Below are 12,676 nucleotides of genomic sequence, written 5' to 3'. Positions count from 1 at the left end.
AGTCAGTCACTGGAAATATAGTTGTGTCCCTCTGGCCAGGTGGTCAGTCTTCTCTCTGAGATTTATGGTGTTGGTGCTTTTCTCTTTATGGTCTCCTCTGTGTAGCTGGGTTTGATGGCTTGAACAGGAATGGCCCCCATAGACTCATATGTTTGAATGCTTGGCCATAGGAAGTGGCACTATTAGGAGATGTGGCCTTGTTAGAGTAGGTGTGGCTTTGTTGAAGGAGGTGTGTCACTACTGAGTGGGCTTTGAGGTCTCAAATGTTCAAGCCAAGTCCAGTGTGAAATTCTCTTCTTGTTGCCGGCCCATCTCGATGTAGAACTCTCAGCTCCTTCTCCAGCACCATGTCTGCCTACATGCTCCCATGTTTCTTGCCATGACAAAAATGGATTAAACCTCTGAACTGTAAGCCAACCCCAATTAAATGTTTTCCTCTATAAGAGTTGTCACAGTCATGTGTTTCTTCACAGCAATAGACACTCTTAACACCGGGGAAGGGTTTATAAACACCAAGGCCACTGAGTCCTCTTGAATCAGTTATTTGGATGGCATCTAGACTTAAAGTTAACTCAAAGCAAACAAACTATTAGCAGTGTGTATATGTAGATTCCGTCCTACAGAATGAAGTACAAACATATTTTCATATTATTGAATATTATAGAATATGGCCAGCAAGGCAGCTCAGCAGGATAAAAGGTATTATGATCAATCCACGTGAGTCTATTTAATGGGTAACAGAATTTATTAAGATATAAATTGAGGAAATGCACTCACGATTACAGAACAGAGTAGACAGCAGAAGTCGTCCTCTGATCTGACTGGAAGCGATTCCACCTCACAGGCAGGAACAGAGAGAAGGGGCATGGGACCCTTCTCCAACTCCTTATAAGAGGTCAGGTACAATGGCAGGAAGCACCGCCTCCTTTGAGCCATATAGCCCAAGGTCATGGGCGGAGCAAATACCACTACAAAAAGGTATAAACCTCATAACCTGAGTTAGATTCATGGAACATATATTAAGGCAAAAATAGATAACTAGCTCCACAAAGTTGTCTGATGTTCCTTCCTAGCATACATGCTATGGCACACACACAAGTGTGCATGGACACACACACACACACACACACACATACACACACACAGACAAATAATAATAAATAAAAATTTTTAAATGTTATAGAATATGCAGTGATTCTATCATTGTGCCCCATCAATATTATCCTCAAAGTGAATGACAATGTTTCCTTCATTTGAAAGTACAGAATGTAAAAAGACAGGTTCATGTAAAGACAGATAGCCATAAACATGTATGTGCATCTTCAATATATAGTTGTAAACCTTCAATAATGGTAATTTCCTGGTGGCATTTACATTTCTTCAAATATTCAAAAATAACGCATATCTTTAAATTTGTCTTATTTAGACTGCTTCAAATTAAAAAATAAAATACTGTTTTAAGAGCTACCTCTGAGTATACAACATTTTTATTATGTGAGCATGTCTTTATAACTAATATCAAGAGGAATTGGAGAGTCAGATGAGTTTTAGCAATATTATTCTTTATATGCATTGTCAGATATCTATCTAGTCAGATACTGTGAATGTATAAAACCATCCTATAGGCTGGTTTCTCTTTTTTTTCATACTTTTCATTTTCTTTTCTTTCTTCTTTTTTTCTTTTCTTTTTTTTTCGAGACAGGGTTTCTCTCTGTAGCTTTGAAGCCTGTCCTGTCCTGGAACTCACTTTGTAGCCCAGGCTGGCCTTGAACTCACAGAGATCTACCTGCCTCTGTCTCCCAAGTGCTGGTATTAAAGGCATGTGCCACCACTGCCCGGCTGGTTTCTTATAGAAGCTAAAATTCTAATTAACCATTAAAAGGTAGTTGCTTCCAAAAGTGCAAAGAGCTACAATTTTTTTTCTGAGCATAAGTGAAACCTCTCTTCATTAAAAATGTTTAGACATGAAATATGAAGAGAATAAAATTTGCTCTAACATTCTTTGCAGAAGTTATCTCAGTGTCAGGTGTGGAACACTTCCCTATGAGTTGTTGGTCAGGGAGGCCCCAAGGGCCCATATATATAGCTCTTGGGTATCTACAAGAACTTGATGATAATACTCTATTGTTGAAGACACTGCACACGTTGGTCACAAGAAATAGATAAATCAAGTTGAAACTGAGCTAGAAGGAGCCTCTATACTAGCTAGACTTCTTAGTGTCAAGGTGCTATGCATGCTGCTGGGGAGAAGTCATCTGTAGATAAATTTCTAAATGGTCTTAATAAATAAAAAACACGGAGCCAGAAATTTGGGTTAAAGCCCGAGAGAAAGATCAGAGGAATAGGACAAACCACGAGCTAACCTCACTTCACCAACTCCACAGCTTCCAAAGAGAGCTTCTTCCTGTATACTCACGTTTATATGCCTTTTCTGTTCTGTTTTCTGATTGGCTCTCTTAGTCCACCTACATGACTTCCTCTTCCTACATAGCTCTGTCACTTTTTGTCTCTCTGTACAGACCTCCAGACCTCTATGGTTGGTATTGGGATTAAAGGCACATGTCACCATGCTTGGCTCTGTTCCCTAGTATGGCCTTGACACACTGAGATCCTGTCTGCTAAGTGATGGGATTAATGGCATGTGCTACTGCTGCCTGACTTCTTTGTTTACTTATAATGGCTGGCCTTTTCCCTCTGTTCTCTAGGCAGCCTTTATTTATTAAAGCACAAATAAAATATCACCACAGGCTGGGCGGTGGTGGCGCACGCCTGTAATCCCAGCACTCGGGAGGCAGAGGCAGGTGGATCTCTGTGAGTTCAAGGCCAGCCTGGTCTACAGAGCTAGTCCAGGACAGGCTCCAAAGCTACAGAGAAACCCTGTCTCGAAACCCCCCCCCCAAAAAAAAATATCATCACAGTCATCAATATCTTACCGAGCTGTGAATCCTGTGAGCTTCAACAATAATCAGCTACGAAAGATATGCCCTTGGATGTAATAGTTGCATGGCTTGGGGTAACCAACTGCTTTCTTATTGGTTTTCAAGCCTACTGCACAGGGAAGAACTCATGCCTAGTTCTGTAAACTGGGATAAGAGCCCATAGCTGAAGAGGTCACTGGCCCTAGATGTGAACCTACTACTATTTTGCTAAATGGTCCTTTTTATCAAGTTGCTTTCTGAATACTCATGTATATGTAGATTACTGTTTTGCTCAGCTGTCATCATAGAAGCTTCTTATTACAACAGATAGTGGTTAATCCAGAAACTCATAACTGCACGAAGTGTAGAGAAAGAACACTTGGAAGTCTTGGCCATAAGGGAGCTATGTCACCCCCTTAAAGGCTCACAGAACATCAGAAAGGGAAGGGGAAAATGCAACAGACAGAGGATGGGCACATGTGTAGCAAAAAAAAAAAAGGTGTCTTCTGGACACGCCACTGTCAATGTACTCACAAGCTTACTACAACTGTGGTTATCTGCACATCATGGATGTGGGAGGAGCCCACGAAGCTCCATCCCTTTCTGAAGGAGTACTGGCAATTAGTGATCATTGAAGGAGAGGGTGTCATTTTCTTCGGTGCTGTAACTACTAAGAAGTTGACCTTGCTAGGATCTCCCACTCTCTTTCCCTCGACCTTCGCCCTTCATTGCTCCCACTCATGTCCAGGCTGTTCATGTAGATCTCATCCATTTCTCCGTGTCTTTCTTGGGGTCCCGTTTTCCAGGTAGCCTCACTGGTGATGTGAGTAGCAGTCCAGTCATCCTTGTTCCACATCTAGCATCCTCCTATGAGTGAGTACATACCATATTTGTCTTTCTGAGTCTGGGTTACCTCACTCAGGATGATTTTTTCTAGATCCATCCATTTGCCTGCAAACCTCATGATGTCATTGTTTTCCTCTGCTGAGTAGTATTCCATTGTGTATATAGGAGACCTTGGTAAATGAAGACCACATGAGAAAAGGAAGAAACAAAGAGCTAAAGAGGCCCACAGAAATCCACAGAGATACCCCCACAAAAGACTGCTGGCAATGGTTGAGAGATAGCTGGGACTGACCTACTCTGGTGATGGGATGGCCAAACACCCTAATAGTTGTGCCATAAACCCCATCCAAGGACTGAGGAATCTGGATGCAGACATCCACGGCTAGGCCCCGGGTGGAGCTCTGGGAATCTAATTAGTGAGAAAGAGGAGGGTTTATATGAGCGAGAATTGTTGAAACCAAGGTTAGATAAAGCACAGGGACAAATAACCAAATGAATGGAAACACATGAACTATGAACCAAAGGCTGAGGGGCCCCCAACTGGATCAGACCCTCTGAATAGGTGGCTTGATCTGTTTGGGAGGCATCTAGGCAGTGGTACTAGGTCCTGTGCTCGTTGCATGAGTTAGCTGTTTGAAACCTGGGGCTTATGCAGGGACGCTAGGCCCAATCTGGGAGGAGGGGACTGGACCTGCCTGGACTGAGTCTATCAGGTCGATATAAGTCCTCGGGGGAGACCTTGATCTGGAGGAGGTGGGAATGGGGGGTGAGCTGGGGGGAAGGGGAGGGGGGCAGGAAGGGGGAGAACAAGGAAATCTGTGGCTATTATGTAGAACTGAATAGTATTGTAAAATAAAAAATAAAAATAAAAAGAAGTTGACCTTGTTCCAGTAAATAACCTCCCAGGCATGCTCAGGCAAAAAAACTGTACTTGAACTCAGCAGGCCACACACAAAAGAAGAAGGACTTGTTGAAATGAAGAGTTCCAGCAGAAGGAGGGGATGAGAGAAGGGAACAGGAGCTGAAACTGACTAAAATTCATTATATTAATACATGAAACTGTCAAATAGGAAGTTTTCAAACTTACTCGTCTAGAATTATCTTTTCCATACCTGCATATACACTATCTTTGGACAGCATTAGGAAAGACAGAAGGCACTAAAGATATATATGAATGAAATTAAAAAGCATGCTTCCTTACAAAAATTTGAGAGATGTTACAAGATAGCAGATAAGTAAGGAAAGGAATGTCTGGAAGCACAAAGAAACATCTAGCATCCAGGATACACATGTATATATTGTCATTAAAATTTCATATGGGCTGAGGGCCTCCCTACTCTGTTGTATCTGACTGTGGAGTAGATGGTACAGAAGATTCTCAAGTGCTGACCAGAAAAATTAACCATGTCTTCTGTGGTCATGGGTTAGCCTCAGGAAACCAGTTAATATTCAGCAGTTGGTTAGATTGTACAAGGATGCTATTTTGTCTATAGATGGAATGCCAGGGAGGGGATGAGGAACACCTGAACCATAAAAGATCTTAGGATGAAGCAGAGTAGGAAAGTGACAGTGCTCCTGAAATCTGCAAGTGTGTAGTTAACCAGGGGAGGAAAGCTGTGATAAGCAGAAAAAAATATCATCAGACACCAGCTCACATTTATTGTGGTAGTCTCTCTCTTTCAGGGGGCACTGAATTGACTTTTCTTGTCATTTGAACAGATATTAGAGATCTTCCATTGGGGTTACTATAGATCTAGCTGCCAGTCTTCCTCACAGGTGCTCTTAGCTTCAGTTGTGGCTTCCTAGTTTGGAATGGTGAATTCAGCTAGCTATTCCTGGAACCTTGCCAGCTGTGGTGGTAGACACATTAGTTGGAAATAATTCCGTACACCTTGAGTGTCTTAGATAGGGTTTCTATAGCTGTGAAGAGACAGCATGACCATGGCAAGTCTTATAAAGGAAAGATTTAATTGTGGTGATGGCTTATACTTTAGAGGTTCAGTTCATTATCATCATGGTGGGGAGCATGACAGCAACAGAAAGTGGACTGAGATACTGGGAATAGCTTGAGCATAGGAGACCTCAAAGCCCAACCCACACTGACACACTTTCTCCAACAAGACATACCCACTCCAACAAGGCCACATCTCCGAATAGCGCCACTACCTTTTGGGACCATTTTCTTTCAAACCACCGCAGTGGGTTAGACTGAGATGCCTTAAGACGACATTTACAAGATTTGATCATTACGAAGGGGCCAGGATCACATAGAGAAGCATAATGATCAAATGGAGGGTTTGCCTTTGCTGGTGCCTGACTTGCTAAGTGAGGTTAAGTATTTTAACCTTTATCTTTGCTCTGTATCTAAAAGGAGATCTGACTGTGTAAAAGTTTGGCCATCCAGAGCCTCAAAAGGATTTGCTTTCAGCTGATTGGAGAGATTGCTGTAACAGAGAACTCCATCTCCTGACACCTCCTGACAGATCTGTAAGTGTTACTTACAGATCTGCTTTATCCTTTCTGCTTTCCCCCAAGAACTGAGGCCTCCAGGAAGAGCAGAATTAGTATGTAATTTCCATTGCCTTGGCAACCTGTTTAGTTACTTCTTATGAAAAGCAGGATCTGTTGTCAGCTTGTAGAAAGAAAGGCATCCCAAATTGAGGTAGAATATCCTGCAGGGGTGCCTTAGAGATCCTCTATCCTCTCCTTCTGGTTGTAAAATGTGGTGAGACATTGTGTATCCTAATAAACTTGCCTGGAGATCAGAGGGCAGAGCCAGCCACTAGATTAGACAGAGGCCAGGCAGTGGTGGCACACACCCTTAATCCTATCACTTGGGAGGTAGAGATCCGTCTGGATCTCTGTGAGTTCAAGGCCACACTGGAAACAGAGCCAGGCAGTGGTGGCACACACCTTTAATCCCAGTACTGGGAAGCACACACACCTTTAATCCCAGGAAGTGACATGGCTGGGCAGAGAAAGGTATATAAGGCGTGAGGAGACAGGAACTAAAGCAGTTCAGCTGAGACCCTTTCAGGTGAGGACTCAGAGGCTTTCAGTCAAAGGATTCATGGAGTTGGCAAGGTGTGGTTGGCTGTGGCTTGATCTGCTTCACCCTGATACTTGGCTCTGGGGTTTTAGTAAAAGACAATTTAAGACTCAAACAACAGTAAATGCTTCTGCCTGCTGAGCAAAAGTGTCTTTATAAATATTAATGTGAATTTAAATTTTTGAGTCAAGCATAGTTGAATGAAATCTGTCTGCCAACCCTCCATAGGCTAAGTCCCACACCTATGTGGTGATCATAGGGGATTTTCCTAGTTGAAGATTATTAAGAGCACAAAGGTCAAAGGCTTGTACAACCCAGACTGCTCTTTCTTTGAGGTTCCCTCTGAAAATAAATTTTATATAGGATTAATCATTTCTCCCTACTTACACAGCGATTGCGCCTAACAGCTTTATAGACCTTTGATCTCAGAGGTCCAAGTAAGTGGAGATGGTGTCTTCTGCATACCTTAATAGAATAACAGAAGGCCAATCCAACTCTTCTGAGTATGAGTTTCCATGCAGATGGACAGTGTGAGAGCCAATTGAGAAACAAGCTGTTTTGTTGCCTGTTCTGTGGCCTTGTTGGTAGCTTGGTACTCTCTCCTTATCTCATCCTTGCCTTTTTAAGGCCCCTGTAATGAACTATGACTACCTGAGTAGGAACTTGATTGCCTACAATCAATAGGAAAGCTTGGGAGCACATACAATCAGGTTATTTTTAAACTATAAATGACCCACATAGTTTATTTATACTCATAATTGTATCCTATATAATTTTTAAAACTAAATTTACAATATTCCATCTATTTCTCATGTTCTGGTTTATTCCTTAATATTTTCTGATATTTAGCATAACATTCAGACATGCTTCACACAGAGTGACCTCTCTCTAAAATGTTCACAAGACTAAAAAAGTAATAATAAAAATGATGAATACTTGAAGACTTGGTTTACTTCAACATGACAGAAGCCTGGGTTGCTAATTATTACTATGACAAGAACTGAGTAATCAACAAATTGCAACTCGCCAGAAAATGTGCATTTATTCTATTCAAATACCACTGGATAAAACTGCAACCGAGCTCTCCAGCATCATTTTGATTGGCAGGCTGGTTTCCATGTCTCATCGCTACCATAGCAATATATCATCTTGTCATTTTCTTTCATGCCCACTTCCAAAGAAAATGGCTAAGGCTAGATGGCAGGAAGGTCACTCTCACTATTCTGCCTCAAAGGGACATAGGAAGTTTCAGGGTGAGCAGTTTGAGTGGGCTCACTCTGAGCTTTCTCTGCAGGCTGTCTTCCCTTAGGCTAGGTTCCATTTCCGCTCTCATTCCATGCTCCCTGTCAATCAAGTCTTCCATTGTCAATCCTTCAAAGTGATGATTCAAAGGAAGTCTTTCAATGTCTTGGATAAAAAGGTTGAACTTTATGTCCCTTTGGGATGGTCAGCAGAGTAAGACACAGCCATGGTTGAGTTTAGAGGCTAAAGAGGCCAGGCAGAAGTTATGAGAGAAAGTGTATTGCTACCTGGCAAATTTCCCAAAACTTTAATGAATGAGAAATCACTGGGATTTATGTGCAAGTCAAAAATGTGATCCTCTTCCTTAGCAGTGAGTCACTCCTGGGGCTTTGTTGGAATGTGCTATGTCTCTTGTAGCTATAGATGTATTACATTCCCTGGTAAAGGGCATGTATTCCAGTCACCACAGAGGCCATCTGCAAAACCTAGAGATTCACTCTCATCAGCTCTGCTTCCAAGAAGAAATGCATCTAGTTTTGGGTACAACATAAATTTTAAAAACCTCTAAGTATGTGTGTTATCTCTATTTCCTCAGGTTAGCCAATTTAATGTATTTTGTGTTCTGATAAATGAAAAGTCAATCAAGGTGAGTCTATCTGCTAAAAGTATTCCTTTGAAATTTGAAATAGGTAATTTCCCTAAAAGCTCTTAAAAGTGAGAAACATGTTTGCTACAAATAGATGGAATATATTTTAAAATATGAAACCATTTGTTTACTTTTAAATCAAATTACTTTCACAACAGTAAAAATCAGTTGGCTGGTCAAGGTGTACTGCTATGTATATTGCCATTTTCTGACTGTGCTCAGGACTGGGTCCTTGTCCATGACGGTGGCTAAAAGGTGGAGGTTGGGGACACAGAAAACACACAGAAAGGAAGGGGTGACATGCTTTGGCCAAAGGGTGAATGGTAATCCTATAGAGGCTAGTCTGTAGCATGAATCTTAAAAGGTCTTATTAATAAAATCAAACCCAGGGCCAGGTATTGGGGTAAATGCTGGAAGATCAGAGAGACAGAACAAGCCACAGCTACCTCACCTTGCCAATTCCTCAGCTGATCCTGTTTCCTCAGACTGGATGCCTCTCAGCTGAACTGTGCTGCTCAAAAGCCTAAAAGCTTAACCAGGTTCTAGTTCCTCGTCCTCACGCCTTAAATACCTTTCTGCGTTCTGACATCACTTCCAGGATTAAAGGCTCATGTTGCCATGCTTGGCTGTTTCCAGTGTGGCTTTGAACTCACAGAGATCCAGATGGATTTCTGCCTCTGGAATGCTAGGATTAAAGGCGTGTGCCACCATTTTATGGCCTCTATATCTAGTGGCTGTTCTGTTCTCTGACCCCAGATAAGTTTATTAGAGTACACAATATTTTGGGGAACACAATACCACCACACTAGTCTATAAAGAAAGAGGACTCCTGAGTTGGCTCTGCTGCCTCAGTTGTTGGCAGGTGTGTGTGTGTGTGTGTGTGTGTGTGTGTGTGTGTGTGTGTGTGTGTGTGTGAGAGAGAGAGAGAGAGAGAGAGAGAGAGAGAGAGAGAGAGAGAGAGAGAGAGAGAGAGAGAGAGAGGTGGCCACATAGGCTGAGGACAGTGTTCTTGGCTCTCTCTAAGCACATGTCACACCCAAAGGTGCTGTCCTAATCCCCACCAGTACCCTTGCTGCCAGTGGCTCCCCTGCACTGAGATTCTCAGGGGATATAGAGATTGAGGGCTCCTTGCATCCTTGACTGCCAGTAATCTTTCAGTGAAGACTCTCAAGAAAATCCACTGGGGTACCAGAAGACTACCTTGATTTCAGCTCTCAAAGTAAAAGAAAAAAAGATGAGGTCTCAAAAGCTGGTTTTCTCAGGCCAAGAAGCTTTCTGCTGTGTCTTTACAGGGCAGACTTCGAGCTTGGGGCTCAAGAACATCTCTCACTACAACAGCAGCCTAGTGACTTGAGCAGGCTGCTGATAGTACCAGTGTCTTGCTAGCCTCAGCTCCAAGGCCTTCTCTATGGTAGAGAACTTCCTCTTCTTTTATAACTCTTGGGTATGTGGTGGTAGAGGTGCTAGAGAGTAAATATAGGCTCTCATACATGCTAGCTAAACACTAAGGACTCTACCCCCAAGCTATACATTATACATATCTGTAAGCCTCAGGGTTTCCTTGATGAAAACCCTTTTTTTTAAAAAAATTTCTTTATTTCAGTGTGTGTGTGTGTGTGTGTGTGTGTGTGTGTGTGTGTGTGCGCTGCCTACATGTATTCATGTGAACTACACTTACAACTAGTCCCCACAGAGGTCAGAAGAACCTATATGGATGCTGGGAATGGAACTCCAGGTCCTGTGCAACAGCATGCTAAGCAATCTCTCCAGCCTTCTCCTTGTTAGAAAATTTTTTTTCTTTTTGTTTGTTTGTTTGTTTGCTTGTTTTTTAAATTAGTAACTAGCTGGGTATAATGGCACATAACTGTAATACCAGACTCTGAACGTTTAGGGAGTTGTCAACTGAGCATAAAATCAACAAAGTTTTTTAAATCACATTTTTTTTTTGTTTTTTTGAGACAGGGTTTCTCTGTGTAGCTTTGCGCCTTTCCTGGAACTCACTTGGTAGCCCAGGCTGGCCTCGAACTCACAGAGATCCGCCTGCCTCTGCCTCCCGAGTGCTGGGATTAAAGGCGTGTGCCACCACCTCCCGGCATTTGGTATTAATTAATTAGGATTGTGTTTTGCTTTATTTCTTCTGATACAAGGTCTCACTATGTGGAACCCACTATGTTCTAGCTTGAATATCTTCATTTTTAAACATACAATCAGGCTTTTTTTTTTTTTTTTTTTTTTTAGATATTGATAGTGAAGAATTTGACTGTAATGGCATTTCTTTTTTCCTAGCAACAAACTGCTCTCTTCTTTTGAAGAAGAGAAGTAGGGGCTGTTGATTTCACTTCTGATATCACCAGAACATCCTGGACACAGCAACTCCAGAGACATGTTATCAGCAATAGTAATCCTCCCTCTGTTCTTACTATAGTCTATTTAATTGAGAAATTTCATCATATGTATTGGGCCCATATGGTTGAAAGTGATTCTTGAAATAGAACACTCTTCTTGAATTTCCTTTGGGAAAAGTGGCCTCTGGTGATTGTCTCCAGCAACACTGTCAGGGCTTGTAAATATGAGGACATGAGCCAATCTGCGCATACTTCCTCAGAACGTCATGTAAACTCCGGGAATCTCAATACAACTGGCTGAGGAAATCTTCAACTGGAAGTATCTTCGTATCTCATCTCTGAGCACTTGCATCTTGTTCTAGTTTGTGGCTCTTGAGAGAAACTCTTTGAAGTTCTACTATAGCTGAGATTGATATGGAAATATATAAAAGTATGAATAAAAATTAAAAGCCATCTTTTAGGAGGTCTGGTAAAACTGTGTTAACTGATTCTTGTACTTGAATCTCAGGCTCCTTTGATAATATTTTTAGAGTAGCTGTCTTTTCACATTTGTATGGACCTCTCATTAATTAAAAATCTATCAATCCTGCTTTGGCTTTCAATTTAAGACTCCAGCTTTTAACCAGCTTTCAACTTTTTTTTATGCACAGAAAGTTCATGCTGAGTTTCTGGTTTGTATTATTCACACACAGTCCACTGGCAGATGAACATTCCTTTGAATTTCCTAGACCATAGGTCTGTTTGGAGGAAGCTAACTCTCTTTTTTATTGTCGGGCCTGAAATCTGCCACTTTTTTTTAATGTAGGAAGCACATTTCTTCTCTAATTTGGATTATTCAAATCTAAAGGTGATGTGGTAATAGTAGAGATGGCTGTACCCTCTAGAAAATCACCAAATGATGGGTCTACCCAGTCTGTTACCTTGGTGGAAAATACCTTTTGTCTAAGTAAAGCTTTTTGACACTTAAAAACTTTAATATTTTCCATTCATAGTATACAGTCTGGAGTACATTAAGGTCTAATTCATCTCCTTTAATAAGGAAGAAATTGTCTCTGTGGATGTGAGGTTCCTGAAACATCAGAGATAAAAGAGACCATGAAGATTACTCCTAGCAGACCCATCACCCCACACACTGTGCAAAGGACACTAAGCTCAGATATTCATCCACAGCATTCATGTAATTAGCAGTTATCTAGGCTGAGATCATATGTCCTGGATCCAGGCCAGAGCTCTACACTCATGTTCTCAATTCAGATGGATCAGAAGGAGTGAACAGAAACAGGATGGTATAAAAACAGACCTGGCCTCTCATCTAGAACATTAATAAATCTAGCCACAGCCTCTGTAGCCTTATGTTCTAGCAGTTGCATCCCCTCATGGACAGAGAGGAGTGGAGAAGGCCAGGCTGTTCTCTGGACAGCAGTAGTAGGGTTCACAGAAAAACATCTCCAAATAGACACCTGTAGAGTTTCTAATAGGAAGGTCTGGTATCTTAGAAGTTGGCTGTTAGTTAGGGAGAAAGGGCCATTCATTTACAAGAGTAGTGACTTAATGAGGGATATATGTATGTATGTATATGTGTGTATATATATTCCTGTATGATATATGTAAGGGATGACCCAAAATGCCA

General features: G+C 41.6%; 1 pseudogene; it reads right to left on the bottom strand.

The window, feature by feature from the left end:
* Positions 1–10,868: 10,868 nt before the first annotated feature.
* LOC102926289 (cell cycle checkpoint protein RAD17 pseudogene) lies at positions 10,869–12,320 on the bottom strand (annotated as a pseudogene).
* Between the last annotated feature and the right edge of the window lie 356 nt (positions 12,321–12,676).

The sequence above is a fragment of the Peromyscus maniculatus genome, chromosome X (genome assembly GCF_049852395.1).
Source record: "Peromyscus maniculatus bairdii isolate BWxNUB_F1_BW_parent chromosome X, HU_Pman_BW_mat_3.1, whole genome shotgun sequence".
In the NCBI taxonomy this organism is placed as follows: domain Eukaryota; kingdom Metazoa; phylum Chordata; class Mammalia; order Rodentia; family Cricetidae; genus Peromyscus; species Peromyscus maniculatus.
The sequence above is the reverse complement of the archived record's forward strand: the minus strand, read 5'-3'. Positions and strand labels throughout refer to the sequence as shown.